Source organism: Crocuta crocuta, unplaced genomic scaffold (genome assembly GCF_008692635.1).
Source record: "Crocuta crocuta isolate KB4526 unplaced genomic scaffold, BGI_CrCroc_1.0 scaffold517, whole genome shotgun sequence".
Lineage (NCBI taxonomy): Eukaryota > Metazoa > Chordata > Mammalia > Carnivora > Hyaenidae > Crocuta > Crocuta crocuta.
Window position 1 is genome coordinate 1,806,107 of NW_027529607.1, and position 20,962 is coordinate 1,827,068.

The window sequence follows — 20,962 nt, forward strand, 5'->3', positions numbered from 1 at the left end:
ATGACTTATTAATTTGAGGTACCACTTTTTAAAAATAAAAATATTTAAAAATCCAGTATAAAATAGTGGGAAATATTTTTTTTAATGTTTTATTTATTTCTAGGAGAGAGAGAGAGAGAGACAGCGTGAGCAGGGGAGGGTCAGAGAGAGAGGGAGTCACAGACTGAAACAGGCTCCAGGCTCTGAGCTGGCAGTCAGCACAGAGCCCGACGCGGGGCTCGAACCCACTAACCGCGAGATCATGACCTAAGCGAAAGTCGACGCTTAACCGACTAAGCCACCCAGGCGCCCCAATAGTGGGAAATATTTTTATTGTTTTCAATAATATATTAACTCAAACACTTTCAAGAGATATGCTAACAGTATAAAGTAAATACTTATCATAATGAAAATAAAAAGCCCAAATAGTGACAGCAACAGTTAACAGATTATGAGATGGAAAATACTCACAGTGACACATACACACATTTGAAAATAAGAGAAACCAGAAAATTGTAGCCTATGAAGTAAGTTTGATATTATAAACAGTTTAGAATAGTGGACAATAAGTATGATAGAGAAGAGTTTTTTGGGACAAGCTATATGACTTAAAAAATAATCATACTCAGGGTGAGGAGTGGCTAAGTTGGTTAAGCATCCAACTTCAGCTCAGCTCATGATCTCATGGTTCGTGAGTTCAAGCCCCTCATGGGGTTCTGTGCTGACAGCTCAGAGCCTGGATCCTGCTTAAGATTCTGTGTGTGTCTCTCTCTCTGCCCCTCTCACACTTGTGCTTTGTCTCTTTGTTTCTCACAAATAAATAAACGTTAAAAAATAAAAATAATAATAGTAATAATAATCTACTGGGAAGATAGTGCCAATTGAAGAAGTAATGGCTTGGATCATAGTCTAATTTAAACACATCAAAAAACTAAAATCCTTCATATTACATTTTATGTATTAAGATGACTTTAAGAAATAAATTATTCCTTTCTCCATTCCTAGGCAGAATAAATTAATAAATAAATAAATAACTTTTTGCCATTGCCTATTGTAAAAACGACAGAATACACGTCTCCTTGTTAAAAAAAGATATGTGCTTAGGAATTTTGAGCTATATTTATATCAGCATTTTATAAGAAAGTTGAGCTCTGATTCAATCAACCACATGAAAATATAAAATATATAGGCAAAATGAGTTTTTCTTAACTAGTTTGATCACTTTATTTGCAGATTTTTCTTTAAATATCTAAAAAATTTTCCACTTGCTTTCATAAAGTTCACTGTATTTATATCTATGTGTTCACACAATGTATCTTTTAATCATTTACCCATCCTAAGATTAGTTAAAATTTTTGAAAATAGTTTAGAAAGCATTTAGAAAATGTATTCTCAGACTATCTCTTTAGTTTTAAAATTGAATCATAATGATTTGGGGGCATTTTGAGCACATATTGGAAATGCTATTTAAACCTTCTGTAGAACTGTGAAAGGAAAATGAAATAAATTTGAGCAATGAAAGGTCATACAAATATATCTTTTTCTAAGTGGTAATAATTATAATTACAATAATACCAATATTTCCTACAATCTGCTAGGTGGTATTATGTATTCATTTATAATTACTAGGATTACTATTCATATGAGTAGCCAATAGGAACTCACATAAACATTTAGATATGGATATTAGTATTGAGGGTTCTTAAATGGTATCAGAACATGGGACTAAGGGGTAGACTCATGCACTGAAATACATTTCCTTGAGCAAATGAAAGATTATCTTAGCATCCATCATGTTCTGGCTTCTCAGCAGACCCATCCCTTCCAATTCCTTGGCAGGGCGAGGGAGTTCATGGTCCCACTAAACCTTGAGTTATAGCCCCCAGTTTCACTGCCATTGTCCACAACATCCTCTAAGCTTCTGATTTCCTTGGAGGAGAATATAGAATACACAAATAGTTAAAAAAATAAAATAAATAAGATAATAAAATAAAATAAATTTAAAAAGTAAAATACAATACAATACAATACAATTTTCCTTGGGCGGCGGGGGGCAGGGGGAGCGCCTCAGTAGCTCAGTCACTTAAGTGTCTGACTTCCAGTTTTGGCAGGTCATAATCTGACAGTTTGGAGATCAAGCTCCAGGTCTAACTACCATTGATAGTGCAAAGTTGGCTTGGGATACTCTTTCTCCCTCTCTCTCTGCCCCTCCCCTTCTCACATGTGCAAGCTCCCTTTCTTTCTCTCTCTCTAAATAAATAAATAAACATTTAAGAAAATTCCCCAAACATCTCATCCATTTATATTGGCTCAAAAACTCCTAAAACAAGTAAGCTTTAGAATTGTTTGTTTAATTACTTAGAAACCATTTATGACTTATTTTCTGCTTCATAGGGTCTGACAAATTTTAGAAATTATGTGCCTAGTAATCTCCTGTGAACACTATATAGAGAGTAAGCTATTCCATGAAAATCTGACATACTCATGTATGTACCATAGAATAAAAGCATATAAACATATCAAAGAAAAGTAGTTTAGTAAATTCCAGTTTTCCAGGTAAAGGTTTTTATTTTTCTTTCTACTCTTTGCTTGCCTTTCATCATATTTTACTTCACTTTAACTCCTACTTAAATCTACTATATATAGTTTGCTATCTATTTTATGATCTATTGAAGATACGAAGCAATTTTCAAGTACCTATTTATAGAATTCTGTGCTACTCAACCTCATAGAATGTTCTCTTAAAATATAGAAAGTTGCCTTATTCAGGATGTGCTTACTGGTTTACATACTGAATAGAATATGGCAAAACTCTATGAATAATATATGAGGAAAGAAAAATAATATAAGTCCAAAATTCTGACATAAATTGGATATTCCAATTTATTGTGCAGGGTTTAAATTTTAGCACTAACTCTTTAGATTTTAGCACCACCTCTTTAGGTTGGCATAAGAGGATAAAAACTTTTTGAATTTAAAGCTTTTTTCAGATGTCATGAAGAAAATTCTAGATATATAGATAACAAGAATTAATTATTCCAAAGTGTCTTAAAAATCAGGCATATGGAGGTATCCTATGTTATTATGTAAGAAGCAGACTAAGTCTGGGTGAAATTTTGCAACTCTTAAAACGTTTTCAAAACATGTTCTGTAAATAATGTAATTGCGAGACTAAAACAATCTGTTGCAATAGAAAAGAAAATAGACAGCACTTTAATACATAAAAATAAAGTTTAAGTCTCTACTGGGAAATAGTCTGGTACATTTAAAATCACGAATTTGAAGGAAAGCAATTAAAATCACAAATGTCCATTCCTGCAACAATAATTTCTTGTAAAATCTCTACCTGGCATGGTAACAGATGTTCACAGTCTTCTGTTCATTCAGTACTTATTTCACCTACTAATTGTGGGGCCTCTAGTGTTCCAGGTAATATGCTGGGATCTGGAGATAAAGCAATGACCAAAATAATCTCCTTAAGCTGTGGAGCCGGGGTTCTAGTGTGCTCATGTATATCAGTGACTCTTTAGAACATTTATTTATCTACCCATGTAAATAACAGCAAATTTGTGCAATTTTATTTTTCCAAGAAGAAATTGGATTAAATGTATTTATTATATATTGCAAAAAATAAGCTTACATTTAAATAATTCTAGTAAATACACTTTAAAAATTACTCAACTGATATCTAGAGTGTGGTTTTTCAAAGGATATATTGGAATCTTGCAAGTTCATCAGTTGAATGTTCAGGTCAACATGTTCTCCATCTATAATTCTGTTTATGATAAATTTGAGTTGGAAAGATAAAATAGAAATAAGTAAATGATAGATAATTGGTAGGTAGGTAGCTAGATGATAGATTCATAGTTGTATATATAATAAATATACTGAAATATGATAATTCTGTAATTTTTGATAGCTTTCCTGGATATGCTTAATAAAAATACATAATTTATTTCATTGACCTTACTATACATATTTCAAATAACTTTTGGATACAAACTTTGTTATAAATCAATCCAATAATTATCTCAGTCATAGTTTAATCTGATTGACTTTCAAATGAATCACATTGCTTTTGTGTCTGCAGTATCTAATCTGTTAATTTCATTCAATAAATTTTCCATCAAAGCCAAAGCAATACAGTAACTATGCCTACAAGTATGCTTCTTCAAATTGTTGTGTCCAAATTCCTCATCTGTAATTGTCCTCAGTTAGTGATCATTGTGAACAAGCTGCTTCATCTTGGCCCCCCAGAATGTTCTCTTTATCTCTACTTTGCCCCCCTTCACTCTTCCTATCCACTCTACCAAGTAAACCATTTCTGGGTCTTTAGATTTATCATATTCTTGCTTTAAAAAATATATATGCATATGTATGGAAAAAATATATATTGTTAAAAGTCTTTTAACTTTGTTGAAAGGATAACTTTATTCAATATTATATGGCTAATAGTTATCTACATTTTTCAATTAGTTGTAGCTCATTTATAATAATATTCTATTGTGTGACTTTGCCACAGTTCATATTCATCCTTCATATACAGAAATAAAGTTGATATTTTATGACATTTGAGTTAAGATTAGATTTACAACATTATAAATAGTGCTGCCATAAACTTTTTCAAATATATTCTGGTGAAGATGTCTAAGAGTGTCTTTTAGGTTTATATAAATGTGAGTATAATGAGTCATATGGAATAAGAATGATCAACTCTATACAATATAAAGAATAGAGGCACCTGGGTGACTCAGTCAGTTGAGCATCAGACCCTGATTTCAGCTCAGGTTATGATCCAAGTGTTGTAGGATTGAGACCCACATCAGGCTCCATGTTGAGTATGGAGCCTGCTTAAGATTTTCTCTCTCTCTCTCCCTCAGCCCCTCTTCCCCACTCACACACCCTCTCTATATGTAAAAAATAAAAAATAAATTAAAAAATGAACAAATTATTAATAGCAGAAAATGCAATAGAAGAAAAGATAATTTCATAAGAATGCCCAGGTGTGAAGCAAAACCACAGTAAATCTGTTTCAGGCAAATACTTTCCACAACGGTCTAACAGGCAACAATTTATTCCTTAAATTTTTCTCTTTTTTTCTCAATATTAAAAATTGGATCTTTCCTACCCACCATCTTACCATTATGACAGAGATCTAGAAGAGATGTCGTCAGCTTTACTACATATTTAGAACATAATGTCAGGCAGGCAAACACATATATCATATGCTTTCACTTATAGGAGGATTAGGAGAAACTTAACGGAGGACCATGGGGGAGGAGAAGGGGAAAAATAGTTGGGGAGAGGGAGGGAGGCAAACCATGAGAGACTTTTGAATACTGAGAACAAACTGAGGGCTGATGGGGGTGAGGGAGAGAAGAAGGGGGTGATGGGCATGGAGGGGGCACTTGTTGGGATGAGCACTGGGTGTTATATAGAATTCAACTTGACAATAAACTATGAAAGAAAAAAATATTTATATGTACATATGAGTATCAGTATATATATATATACACACACACACAGAGATATATATTTATTTCAAAAAATTTTAATGCTTATTTATTTTTGAGAGAGAGATTGAAAGAAAGAGTGTGAACAGGAGGTAGGCAAAGAGTGAGGGAGACAGAATCTGAAGCAGGCTATAGGTTCTGCTCTGAGATGTCAGCCATAGAGCCTGACTTGGGGCTTGAACTCACAGACTATGAGATCATGACCGGAGTCAAAGTCGACACTTAACTGACTGAGCCACCCATGGTCCCTATTCATATAAATTTAAATGAGTTAAAATATGATGAGAAATATCAGTCTCATCCTGGTAAAATAAACATCTAAATTATGGTTTAAAAATAGTTTAAACCTTGAATTGTCATTTTTACTCTTCAAAGAGCAAAACTAATAAAATAATAGCTTAAGGATAATGAAAATCTATGTCACATTTTGTTAGAGAGTTCTAAGTATTACAAAGTAATATTGAATATAAATTTTAAACAATGTATTAAGTACCATTTCTATTAACTAAAATAACATTTTAATTTGAGACTGAAAGAATCGGATCACTTGTCAGACAAAAGTGTGCCACATGATTGAAACGAATAACTGTGCTTTGTGTTCAAATAGACCAGTTACTTAACATCCATATGTAAGGCAACATTTTCTGAATCCACTACAGGACATTTTAATATATTTTTCAGGCTTTAATAAGTTATTATAAGGCTTAAATAAGGTAATATATGCAATCATAGTTGATGGTAGGCTATATAAATAGTTATTTGTAGCTCTCATAAAATTTTATTAACAGTATTAAAGCAATAACAAATTTTAATAAATCATTATAATTTCTTAGTACAAATTTTTATTATATCATTTCTGTTGCTCAAATTTGGACTTTAATAGCCTCTCAATTGATGTGACAATAAAACTTTGGAAATGGAGCACATGGCAGGTTGTATTTTAAGAAACATTTCTAAGAGCCATTTTCCACTATGAAACTTATGTAAATTATAAAGAACACAAAACAAACAAAAATAATCACATGAAGCACTAATTTCAATTGAAACATTTAGGAATAAATTCTAACCTGCAAATAAAAAAAACTAATTATAAGAATTGATACTGATATTTTGCAAAAAAAAAAAAGAAAAAGTATAATATTTCCGGTCTATAGCTATTATAGAAATAATCATTGACAATGGTTTATTTCTATATTTTAAATGTAAAGGCTTTAAAATATTGAATTTAAGTTACAGTTACTATATCAGCGGGGAAGTGGAATACATGATAAATATTTAAACAGAAAGTATTTCATTTGACTGTAAGTTACGCACCTGTTATAGAACAGAGACCAGAACAAAAGCACAGAGGTATCCCGGAGGTAATTGAATGGAGTAGCTAATAGCCCCGTGTCCGGGAGAATATAAGGGGAAAACGTTGAGTTTATAAGATTTCAGAGGGACAAAAAAAACAGCATTCCCGACTGGAGCTCAGGCTGCTGCGGGTCCTTTGAGAGAGTCCAGGAAAGCTGGCTGTAGGAATGTCAAAAGAAGCTAGAAGCGAGGACCAGGAGACTGCTGAAGAGATTTGTTGTGGGACCAACAGCAAGCAAATAAGGAGCGAGCCTCCTCTGTTCCCCTTTCACCTTTCAATCCCTCTAAATCCCCTGTGTTAGCACAATCTAACAAGAAGTCAGTGGTCAAAGCAGACCTGTCGTTTGCAGAATCTGAGCCTCAGCTCTCACAAAGCGGAACCAAGGATGGAATAGGGACTTAGAAGCAATAGTTTCCTAAGCTGTAGTCTCACGTAGGTTCCTATTATATTCTTACAGTTTGTTTCTACCCAAATATAGAGAAATACATTGCTTTTAAGATTTGACCCTCATAGGTCCTTGAATTTGTGACTCCACCTGTCCTCATCTCTTCTCAATATTTCTTTTTCCTCTCCCCAGCCAAGTACCTTTACTATTTTCCAGGCACATTAAGTTGCACAACGTGTCATTCTCTTTCACATGTTGGAGCATTTGCACTTCCTGGGTGCCCTGGGTCACATTCTTTTCCCTCTTCTTCAGCTGGTAGGTAAACTGTTACATGTTCTTCAAGAGTCAGCCAAGATATCATTTTTCTTTCTCTTTGAGTGACAGGTGCCCTTCTTATTGACTATGATGGCACTACTTGCTTACCTCTACTGAGGAACATAAAGCACAGTACAATAATGGACTCATTTTTAGCTATGTCAATAGACCATAAGCCACTCGAGTGGAGCGACTATTTTCTGTCCCTCCTCATTTTGGAAAATAGGATGTGTTTAATATATATTTATGGGATTTTATTTGAGAAGGCTATAGGCACACCGTGATGGGGTTAATATGATTGCTGTGTTTGAGCACTAAAATTTGATCACCAGCTTTATAGAAGTGAAGAGGGGAAGGGGAAAGCAGCAAGATAAATTGAAGCAAGACTTTTACCTTTACTGTGAAATGTGAAAAGAATACCAATGTGTAAACAGCCTTAAAAATGTGTTATATGTCAATGGGCAAATCGATCTGCATGCAAGAGCAGAGGAGCAAAAACTGGATTATAATTAAAATGTATTATCAACGTTTTTGATTTACTGTCTTGTGGAACTTAACTATCATTTGACAGCTCCCAGAGCAGCAAAACATAAAGGGGAATCAACCAAACGAGCTGATGAGAGAAAATTACCAGCTAATATTAAAGTAGACTTCTGATCAAGTGACAGTTTGCACTTGGTTAAAAAAAAAGAACTAGTAGAGAAATGACAAAAAGGAAGAATAACAAACAGCCTTAGAAAGATTTTAAAAAAGAATGAAATATCAAGAGAGAAAAAACGGATAACTTGGTATTTCTGATGGGCCATACATAACTTGAAAGAATGACAAAATCCATTTAGATGAGACCCTGAGAAGCTCTGGAGCATCTGAATAGATACGTTATATCTGATTTTACATAAATTCCACTTTATCCATATTACCTTTATGGGCAATATTAACTGTTAGAGTAATACTAGTTCTTAAACTATTTCATTTCTTTCTCTCAAATGTCATATAAAATCTAAACAAATGATATTCTTTTATCTTGATTTATAACTCTCATGTAAAATGATAGGCTTTATACTTGAGGAAATATGTTATTCCATTTTATTGACATAAGTCAGGTCATAAGAGAGTTCATTTTTGCCTCTATAACAAAGAGAAAGAAAAGTAAAATTTTGCATCCAATGAAGACTTTCAAAAACTAGGATGATAGACAAGTCCTGATCCTTAGAGAATAAATGGGGATTGTTAGAGATAAGAACATTCTCAGGAACCTTGACCTTCTTTTTCTCTCTCACCTCTAATCCCAAACTGGCGATTTCACTTGCAAATATCCTGAGGCTAATTATTTTCCTGATTGATCTTCTTAAATGAGCTTTTCACTGCTTCATCTAAAGGATGTGTGCCCCTCCCTAAATCTTTTGTCAAACTTGCTCATGTAAAGATTATCTCCCAGAGGTGATTTTAGATTTTTGTTAAATAGGTCAGCCTGAATCAAAATGGAGACCAAAACTCAAACCTTTTATGGGTTTGAAACCAACAGATTTATGTAACGATGGTGTGTATTTCTGAAAATGTGAATGACTATGGATTTAGATTCCTGTAACAGCAATGCCAAATTACCTTAGGAATTAGTCTTGCATTGGCATTTCTATACTAGTCACTAAATTAATGGAATAACCTTCAGTGGCATAATGTACATTTGCCTTTCATGAAGTTCAACTTTGAAATTCTATCATTCATACTTCAAGGCTAAGTTCAGAGCAAAAATTTAAAATTCCACTTTATGCTGAATTTTATTATACTTTTGCATAGTTTTAATTCTATACTTTGTTAAATATGGAAACTTTATTTCAAAAAAATGTTTCCCTGTACATGTGTACAGTGTATATGGTTTTCCATCCAAATACTACATGAGTTACATTATAGAGATTCAGTTGTCCTAAAAGTTTAATAGAGTGAAATATTTGCTCTTAGCCCCATACACTTAAGAATCAGTGCTGACTTCATGAGCCTGTAAACAATGCAGATGCACAGGGCCCCACAGTCTAAAGGGCCCCATGCTTGTGATTAAATGCTCTCTGTCCATTTTCTTCAGATTCTTCATCTAGGGGCGCCTGGGTGGCTCAGTCAGTTAAGTATCTGACTTCAGCTCAGGTCATGATCTCACAGTTTGTGGGTTCGAGCCCCGCATCGTGCTCCAGGCTGATAGCTCAGAGCCTGCTAGAGATTCTATGTCTCCCTCAAATCTCTGCCCCTCCCCTGCTCATACTCTGTCTCTCAAAAATAAACATTAAAAAAAAGAAATTCTTCATCTTGCCTTTCAATTTCTTTAAGTGAAGCTCGATGAAATAATGAAGCATCCTCCAGGTCTCAGCAACTGGGCTCACATTTTCCAATACCACATGCTGCCTTACCAGGATGTATTCTTCATGCTTTTGCCCCAACACCTAGTATCTCAGGATTTTCTTGACCTACCCCTCTTTTTTTCTCTGTCCCACCATTTCTGCCACCCTCCACCCCTGACTTATTTGTGTAAGCAGAGGGGAAGAAAGGAGAAAGACTATGTTCTGTTATTGCCCTTTATTCCTTGCATTCCTTGCAAGGATCTGAGGATGAGAGGGAGGAGGGATAAGGCCGGCACACACCATGGCGTCTCAAGGAGGAGGCACTGGCCATCCTTACGCTGGCCTGGTAGTGCCACAGGACTGAGTTTTTTACCTATGTTTGATCCAGGTGTTGAGCTTGGAGGTTGCAATCCCTCGGAGGTCACCCTTCCACCGTGTATTGAGGTGGTGAGTTGTTGGAAGTGGAGATTGATTTCACAGCCCTCAAGTGAGGCATTATGCCTTAGTCTAGTGTCTGATAGGAGGGGGAACCTGGTAGCTGGTGGGTCAAGTGCATGCATGTGCGCATGATCAGATCCTGTGAGAGTCTGCGCTTGCCCCATGAGTATCCTGTGGCTGAAGAAGTATAGCATTAACAGCAAATAAAAACACTGACAAATGCTACAAGTAGGCACTAAATGCTCTATCGCTAATGATTAAACACAGTAGAAATCTATCATTAAAAACATTTTTTTTTTTTAAAAAGGCGCCTGGGTGGCTCAGTAGGTTAAGCATCCAACTTCGGCTCAGGTAATGATCTCACGGTTCATGAGTTCGAGCCCCGTGTAAGACTCTGTGCTGACAGGTAGCCCAGAGTCTGGAGCCTGTTTCGGATTCTGTATCTCCCTCTCTCTCTCTGACCCTCCCCTGCTCACGCTCTCTGTCTCTCTCTGTCTCAGAAATAAATAAAACATTAAAAAAAAAAGTAGAAATCAAAATCCTGTGTAAAAGGCATACATTAAAAAATATAGATATTATCAATATCAGATTCATATCATGTGGAAAATCAACATTTGACGTACATAACTGTGAAAGTTTGATCAGGAAAGTAGAACCAGTATGAGTCTTATGTAATTTTCTACAATATAAAAATTATACATATTTGGTATTTGAATGATTATAAAGATTAGACTTTATATAGTTGTGGGAGCTGATAAAAAGTCTATGACAGGTTTTTACTTTTGTGTGTGTTGGTGGGCCTGAAGCCTCAGTCCGGAGGGCTGGCAGTTGGGGAAAAAAGTTGGATGTGAAATAATGGAGAATTAGAACCCACAGAACAATCTAAAACCTACAAGGGCAAAGTGAATTTTTTTAAACTGCATCCAATATCAATGACATCATTTGACCTGCAGAAGGGGTCCTTTATACAGCGTTATACAAGTACTCAACCTAGAACTTGAATTACCTAAAAGTTAAAGTCAATTGTCTATAGACCTAACAACTATCTCCTATGAACAAAGTGAGCCAGTACAACTGCAACAATGTATTAGTTACAGGGACACCTGGCTTTGAAATATTTTTCATAGTGTAATGGCAGCATTTTTGCTTCCAACTAAAAATCCCCCACAATTTCTCTTGTGATCACCTTGCACATAGAACCACAAAGGGAAAAACAATTATAATTACAGTTACAGTTTAGTTAGATGGACATAGGGCAAAACCATTATAGATCCCATTGTTTTCTATATCAAGCATATCAATGTTTTGAAATATTGGTAATTAAGTGGATTTGATTAGGAAGATTCCTTTCAAAAGAATTGTGCTGTGAATCTCATTTTCCTACCTCTCAATGGGAAGATATAAAGGGTACTAACTCTTAAACTAAATATTACTGAGAGGGGTTTCAAATGGACCACTCATTGAATTTGGTACAATGGTGGATTTGATACAATGATACAATGGTGTGTGTGTGTGTGTGTGTGTGTGTGTGTGTGTGTGTGAGTAGAGTTAATTCAGGAGTCGGTTACAGGAATCACATTTTAGAAAAGTGAACATGATTTGCATCAACAGAGTAAAAGCTGATGTCAGGGAAATAACTGCACTACCTTATGACAGGGGGCCAAATACACATGAATCCTGGAGACCAGATGAGCAATCATAGTAGAAATGAAAAGAAATCTCATTTAAGCTGATGTCTTAGTTTATGTTCCTGAGAAGAAAAATCTAGGATGAAGACTCTTGTTCAAGTGATTTATCAGCAGGGTATCTTCAATAAAAAAGAAGTTGTATTAGTGTTCTATGCTGTGTAACAAATTATCACAAAATTAGAGGATTAAAACTATACCCATTTATGATCTCAGGTTCTGTAAGTCAGAAGTCTGGGCACAGCTTAGTTGGGTTCTTTGCTCAAGGTCTCAGAGGCTAAAATCAGATCCTGAATGATAATGTTTCATTTTTATGAACTGTTGTCTCTGTGCTGATCCCCTGCTGCATCTTTAAGAGGCCATTCTTCTGTACCCATATTTTTGTCTAGTAGATTCTGAACGGTGTAATATGTAGTAGCACCAGTTGATCCCGTTTTGAAGGTACTGCTTCCTTTCCTTAGCTGTAAATTTTTCCTTCAGGCCTAGCAGATATTATGCAAGATCTCATATCATAAGATCCTCTTTATGTCCACAGATAGTGGTGCTGGCTAAAGTACTATGGGAAGGAAAGGCAAACCCATATCTTACCCTAGTCAGTAGAAACATTGCCAGTTCTAGGGATGAAGGTGACTGATGTTAGGCACTTTTACAAAATAGTTGGTTGATCTCCTCAAAGTGTGGTTTTATGGACTCAGTATTTTCCTCTATTACTTATAGATCAGGAGTGGCAGTCAACAAATCAATTTTGGTCAAAGAGCTGATGCTATTGAGCTCATGCATAGCTTCCAACTCTGCCACCATGGCAAGTCCACTCTAGAGAATCAAAGAAAAGCCCAGGACAGTCCAACTTTTAGAGGCTATAGGGTTTACCAACAGAGGCCGAAGCTTAGGTGGAATTGGAATTGGCTAGCCAAAAATACTAGCACTTTTTTATGTAGGAACTTATCATGAAGAGGTCCAACAAGAAAATCTGTGAAAAAAACTATACACATTAACATGAGATAGATTATAATCTTCAAATAAGTCTTTGCTGAGAAGAGGGCGTTGTATCTAGACTTATTTAGATTATTCTCTTCTCTATGCTTCAACTTCAGAGATATTAGGAAATATGGTTAGTAAGTGAAAAAAAGGAGATATTAATTTAAATTCAAGCTAGGAGTTTTGATTATCAGTTCTGGAAAACTTTACTTTCTAAATTGAGAGTATATTTGCAATTTAAATTGACTGTAGGTTTCTGAATTGCTCATGAGTGACCAGAAAAGATATGAGAGCATATGAGAGATTTTATTCACTGTCAGGGGAAGAACTACCAACTATGTCCTATGAGTCTTTAGTTCAAAATATCGACTACCTTAGGTATGTCCTGCAGATTAGAGGTTGACAGCAGTCCTGAAAATAAAGAGAAAACATAGGTGTAAATGTGTTTGTTGGGCAGAGTCTAGACTGACACAGAACAAACACTATAAAATATGAAGCCAAGAGGTAGTTGACCACGATCCCACAGAACAGGCTATGACCTCACATCAAATAGGATTACTATAGAGAAGGTAAAAAAACAAAAACAAACAAACAAAACAACAACAACAAAAAAACTGGGGTAACTGGGTGGCTCAGTCAGTAAAGCATCTGACTTTGGCTCAGGTCATGATCTTGTGGTTTGTGGGTTCAAACCTGATGTAGGGCTGAATGCTGACATCCTGAAACCTGCTTGTGATTCTCCATCTTGCCTCTCTCTTTGCCCGTATCTCTTTCATGCTCTCTCTCTCTTTCAGTAAATAATAAGAACTTTAACATTTTTTTCTTAAAAATATGTTGTCATAGAGAACACTAAAATTAGATTTTGTCAAAAGGCTTTGATTCTTGGATATATTTTAGGGAAAGGTCTCATTTTTCTTGTAAGCTCTCTCTCTCTCCTTTTTTTTTTTTTTTTTTTTTCNAGATTTCTAGATGATTCCTTACAACTTCTGCCATTCACTATATACTACTATCAATATATGACTTTTTTAAATACAAAGCTTTTAATTTGTTTTTATTTATTTATTTAATTTGCATTTATTTATTAAATTTATGTATGTTTTATTTTTTTATGTTTTATTTATTTCTGAGATAGAGAGAGAAAGAGAAGAGAGAGACAGTATGAGCAGGGGAGGGTCGGAGAGAGAGGGACACACAGAATCCGAAACAGGCTATAGGCTCTGAGCAAGCTGTCAGCACAGAGTCCGACGCGAGGCTCAAACCCACAAACTGTGAGATCATGACCTGAGCTGAAGTCTGACACTTAACCTACTGAGCCACCCAGGCACCCCTGTATTTTTTTATTTTTTAAATTCATTTGTGCTTTTATTTATACTCTTAAAATAAACTGGATCCAAAGAACTTTGATAAAAGGGGCTACTTAGTAATAGTATTTTTAGTATTGTTTCAATAAGAAGCAATAAATATATAATATTTTTCTTCAGTGTTTCAATTTTCTCATATATTTTGCTTTGTAGTTTTTAAATGTTTTGCAATACTGCTTATACCTCTTTCAAAATGGACTTTATGATTTAAAAATAAAACTGTTTAGTTTTTTTCATTTAGTCTCATAGATTTCTCAAATCTTATTTTCATAGAATGTGTTGTATAAATAACCAAGTAATGGCTAATCAGTTGAGAGAAACATATTTAGTCATACACAAAGGCTGATCTAAGATTTCTGAGGGCCAACTTTGTCATCCTGAACATGAACTGATAACAATATCACAAGTCATTACCCAAGAAAACAAATTATTTGAATAAGACCCTTATTCCCTCAAGAACTACAGCTCATATATTTGAGTTAACCAACTTTTGTACAGGAAATTATTCATGGAGATAAAGTTGATTTTTGTGTGTGTTTAAAAGGTGAATATGATTAATATCCCTGACTGTACTTTGGTCATGTAGTTAAATTAAAACATGTTTCTAGCAATTAATTCATAGTGTCATAAAAATAACTTTTACATCACCAATTTATGCCCTAAAGAGCAATAAAACACATGCAAATTCTTCTGAAGACTATTAATAATAAAAAGACCAAAAAAAAAAAAAGAAGGTAAATACTTAATTACATCTGTTGCCATGGAATAAGACTTTTGTGAATTAATTCCATCTTCTCTATTACCACTCACTTCAAATTATAAACTCCTACACAAATGCATGTCTGTGTTTTCTTTTCCTAGGGATAGAAAAATAATACAAGATTATTTCATCATTGTACCTATGCAATAAACACTGATTTTGAATAAAAATATATGGTAATATTTTATAGAACATAAAGGAGACGAGGTAATACCTGATACACTTATATGTTGTTATACTTGACATTGAGGTAAAACTTTTATTAAAATATTATTTTCCAGACTAATTGTCAAAAAATTGTTAACTTTTTTACTTTTCTACTCAATTGACTTTGTTACGTCCAAAACCATTATTTAATTTCTAATACTAATTAGTATATCTGTGAATTTAGTTAAATATTTTTCTCGATTGCTCTTTTATATTTAGATTTTTTACTCTTTTACATTTAGTTTTTGACAGGAAATCCAGAATATAAGGATAAATAACTCATAGCTACCAAATTTCATGATCTTTGACTCAAGTATAAGGGATAAAAAATATAATATAAGGGAAGTATGATAATTTCCATGAAAATCATATCATATTTTATAGGATTTCAAATAGCAATAAATTTTCCTAGTAGGCTTATCAGTGAATGTTTGAATTTAAAGATACCTTTTGAGTAAGACCTACAACAATGGAATAGATTTTACTAATGGATATTGGACATTCCCCATAGAACAGAAGATCAAGAGATCCCACTTGTTTGACCTTTATAATACATTTCAGAAAGCAGGACTTAAGGCTCACAAGATAGTTGGACCAGATATGTGGAGGTCCAGTAGGGATGGGATTTATATATACTCGTATATATTTTAACTAATTATATACTGTATGTATTTTCATCTAAGTAGCAATATACAAAATAGATTTGGAGAGAAACAAGAGACAGAGAAAGTATGGAGACGAATTTGCAATTTGCAGACAATAGTAATGTTTTTATATTAATCACATTCAGGATAGGAGGAGAGGGAAATCCTACTATAAAAGGAAGCATCTTCTTTGTGAAAATAAAAAAGATTTTTAAAATGATAGAGGTACTTTATGATGAGAGGGCAGGATTATACTAAATTGTTTGAAATGAGAATGAAGATGACCAAAAAATTTTTGCTATAATCAACTCTATTCTTTTTAAATATGTATGTCTATGTATATACATATTATTTATGGGTCTTACGTGTGTATATTTGTTGCTATATGTGGTGTATGATTAAAGATAAGCTGTCGAGAGCACTCTTTTAAAGTCTACTGGGAGTTGGGGTGCCTGGGTGGCTCAGTCAGTTAAGTGTCTGACTCTTGATTTCTGCTCAGATCATGATCTCATGGTTTGTGAGGTTGAGCCCAGCACTGGGCTGACAGTGGAGAGCCTGCTTGGGATTTCAAATACTCAAAAATTAAAAATATAAATTCAGAGAGAGATTCTCTCTGCGCCTCTCCCACTCATGCTTGGTCTCACTCTAAATAAATGAATAAGCTTAAAAATAAAAAACCCTAAACAAACCGAAATATCAAAAACTTTGAAAAATTATAATATAAAGTCTGCTAACCTTGGGACGCGTAGGTGGCTCAGTCGGTTAAGCCTCGGACCTCGGAGCAGGTCATGATCTCGTGGTCCATCAGTTCGGGCCTCGCATTGGGCTCTGTGCTGACAGCTCAGAGCCTGGCTACTTAGGATTCTGTGTCTCCCTTTCTTTCTGTCCCTCCCCCACTCTGCTCTGTCTCTCTCAAATAAATGTTTAAAAAAAATAAAACATAAAGTCTGCTGAGAATAGACAATTTGTCAAAGCGGAAGGATTTAATGAAAGTTTTGAGAAATATGAGTACTCCTATGAAGATATACAAAACTAAATTACTGCTTTTTTGGTCACTCTTCACATATGTGATGTTTTTATGTCATTTCTTATAAGTTCATAATATTTAAAATGATGTCAGCATACTGTATTCTCTCTACCTTTTCTTGTGCAAGCTTTCCTGAGTTCCACCAAGCTGCTTTTGTCCACTGGGATGTGACCAAAAATAGATGGAAAGGAAGAAGTTCTGCATTCTACTGCCAGCCCTCTCTATCAACCTGAGAAAAACCTGACTTTATATATTTATATAATGAGGTTCTTTAAGTTTTCCTTTGAACATAAGGGTGTGTGACTTAAAAATGAATAAGCATCAAAATTTTGAAAACTACTGCTGACAGTTTCTCTATAGTAAAGATGTGAAGCCCTCAAAAATATTAAGTAATAATTACCTAACATTATTAGGTAAATGTCATCCATATGAAAGAGAAACGTTCAGGGAAGGACAATAATTTGGACCAAAAAAGCAGCAGAATAACTGAAAATTACTGTTATTGTAAAAAAAGCCTGGCAGAATGATGTCAGACCATTCTTTCATCCTAACCCAGAAGCACCGGGGTCACCTTTTACAGAAGGTTAGTGCAAGGCTGAGGACCCTTCAGAGGCCGCTGCCCACCAACATAATTGGTGGAACAGCCAGCGTGGGTTGCTATCTTTGTGTGACACATGTGGCCTGCTCCCAATGAAGCTATTATATTGCCCGCAGGGCAGGTCATACAACCAAGCTGTTTTGTGTGCGCATCACTTCAATAAGACATTTGCTCATAATTACTCTAGGGCACATAGGTTATGTCATATTACACAGTTGAATCAAAGTAGTTTTGTAAAACGATTTCTAAACCTGTTTCTACTGAGACCTAATTAAACATCAATGACTTTACTAAGGAAATGCCATAATACAAACATGGACTAGTGCTACCCATGAAGGTACTAAACAAGCCATTCCAGGCACACGTACAAACTAAAAAGCTAAGGTTTTCTTATTAATCACCCTATGGTACCTATTCTTTTCACGACATATAAGGAGTTCTCCCTTCTCTATATAATCTCCTTAAGTCATATTTTGTTTGGCATTAAAATTTTCCCTATAAATCTACCCAACTATAATTATTTTTCTTTTACAACCTACCAGTGATTTCTGAATATTTTATCTTTTCTGTATCACTGATTTGGAATATTTACATTAAGAAAGTTAATTTCAGGGAAACTACAAGCAAATAAAATGAGAGAGAAAGTATTACCTTGGATAATCTTGAAGGACAAAGGATATCAATGCTGTTTAATTAACAATGACTAAAAATCATATATGTATGATTTAAGATTGTGTTGGGTATCAAATTGGACTTTCTGGACATCAAATTGGACTTTTTGAACTAAGTAGTGTTTGGGTCACAGAGATAAACACATGTAAACAAGCTATTGCTGTTGTGGGGATTGGTGCTTTAATTTTTTTAAAGTTTATTTTTACTTACAAACAATGCACACATATATACTAGTTTTTAATTTCAAGTTTTAAATGAAATATATCAATTGCTATAATTCTTCCATTCATCATAATGTTTAACAGTAAGCTTTTTTATTATGCTATTTTCAAGTTTGAAAGCACCTTTCCTTTTAAAATATATACCACTCAGTGGACTCGTATGAACATCTGTACTACCATCTACTGGAAAGGTAAGCATATATCAGAAATAATATTCTTTCCTTTTCATCCATTCAAAAAAGAATACCACTAATTTGAAAAAAATCAAACCTGTTATTTTTTATAATCAAAATCTACCTCAAGTAACAACAGTAATTATTGTGTATATCTATTATACTAATAGATATATACACGCATATGTATACTGTATATCAACTGGATGTGTGCCCTGATCACAAAATTTTAAATTAAATTTCATAATTACTTAGCATTTATTCACTAAATGTTTCATTTTTATCCCACAAGTTTACTATTAATTTTCAAATACTTTCTGAAGGTAGAGGTCAAAGTTTATATATAGTGAATTAACTTTTTTTCTTCCAAGATTTTATTTAAATTCAAGTTAGTTAAGATAAAGGGTAGTATTGGTTTCAGGAGTAGATTTTAGTGATTCGCCATTGACGTATAATACACAGTGCTCATCACAACAATGTCTTCCTTAATGCCCATCCCCCTTCCAGCCCATTCCCCACCCCCCATCTTTCCTTCAGCAACCCTCGTTTTGTTCTCTATAGTTAAGAGTCTGTTATGGTTTGTCTCCTTCTGTTTTTATCTTATTTTATTTTTCCTTCCCTTCCCCTATGTTCATCTGTTTTGTTTCTTAAATTTCACATATGAGTGAAATCATATGGTATTTGTCTTTCTCTGAATAATTTATTTTGCTTAACATAGTACACTCTAGTTCCATCCACACATCATTGCAGATGGCAAGATTTCATTCTTTTAGATGGCCTAGTAATATTCCATTGCATATAAAGCCACATCTTCTTTATCCTTTCATCGGCTGATGGACATTTGGGCTCTTTCCATAATTTGGCTATTATTGATAGTGCTATGTAATCATTGGGCTGCATGTGCCCCTTCAAGTCAGTCTTTTTCTATCCTTTGGATAAATACCTAGAGGTGCAATTGCTGGGTCATAAGGTAATTTTATTTTTAACTTTTTGAGGAAACTCTATACCATTTTCCCAAGTGGATATACCAGTTTAAATTCCCACCAACAGTGTAAGAGTGTCCCTCTTTCTCCACAAACTCACCAATATCTGTTGTCTTCTGAGATGTTAATTTTGGCCATTCTGACAGCTGTGATATGGTACCTCATTGTAGTTGGGTTTGTATTTTCCTGATGATGAGCAATATTGAACATTTTTTCATATGTCTGTTAGCCATTGGTATATCTTTGAAGAAATTTTCTGTTTGTGACTTCTGTTCATTTTTTAACTCGATTACTTATTTTTTGGCTGTTGAGTCTGATAAGCTCAGACTTTGGATACTAGCCCTTTATCTGATATGTCATTTGCAAGTTTCTTCTCCCATTCTGGAGGCTGCCTTTTAATATTGTTGATCGATTCCTTTGCTGTGCAGAAGCTTTTTACATTAATGAAGTCCCAATGGTTCATTTGTGTTTTTGTTTTCCGTGCACCCAGAAATGTTTATAGTAAGAAGTTGCTATGGCTGAGGTCAAAAAAGTTGCTGCCTGTGTTCTTCTCTATAGGTTTGATGGATTCCTGTTTCACATTAGTTATTTCATCATTTTGAATTTATTTTTTGTGTATGGCATAAGAAAGTGGTCGAGGGTCATTCTTCTGCATGTCGCTCTTCAGTTTTCCCAGAACCATTTGTTGAAGACACTGTCTTGTTTCCATTGGATATTCTCTCCTGTTTTGTAGAACATTAGTTAACCACATAGTTGTGGGCCTATTTCTGGCTTCTCTATTCCATTCCATTGAGCTATGTGTCTGTTTTTGTGCTAGTACCCTGCTGTCTTTATACTTACAGCTTTGTAATACAGCTTGAAGTCCAGAATTTTGATGTGTTTTGCTTTGCTTTGGTTTTCAATATTACTTCGATTATTTGGGTTTTTTTTATGGTTCCATACAAATTTTAGAATCATTCTACCTCTGTGAAAAATGCTAGTGATTGCCTTGCATGTGTAGATTTCTTTGGATAGTATGGGCATTTTAACAATATATGTTCTTCCAATCCATGAGCATGGGTCATTTTTCCATTTTTTTGTGTCTTCAATTTCTTTCATAAGTGTTCTGTCATTTTTAGAGTACAGATCTTTTACCTCTTTGGTTAGGTTTATTTCTAGGACTCTTATGGGTTTTGGTGCAATTATAAATGGGGTCAATTTCTTGATTTCTCTTTTTACTGCTTCATTATTGGTATATAGAAATGCAACATATTTCTGTACATTGATTTTACATCTTATGACTTTGCTGAATTCACATACCAGTTCCAGTTATTTATTTTTCTTTCAGGTTTTCTACACA

At 34.4% G+C, this 20,962-nt stretch overlaps 1 pseudogene; it reads left to right on the forward strand.

The window, feature by feature from the left end:
- LOC144229824 (SNW domain-containing protein 1-like) overlaps positions 1 to 20,962 on the forward strand; it is a 115,816-nt pseudogene that overhangs the window by 86,241 nt on the left and 8,613 nt on the right.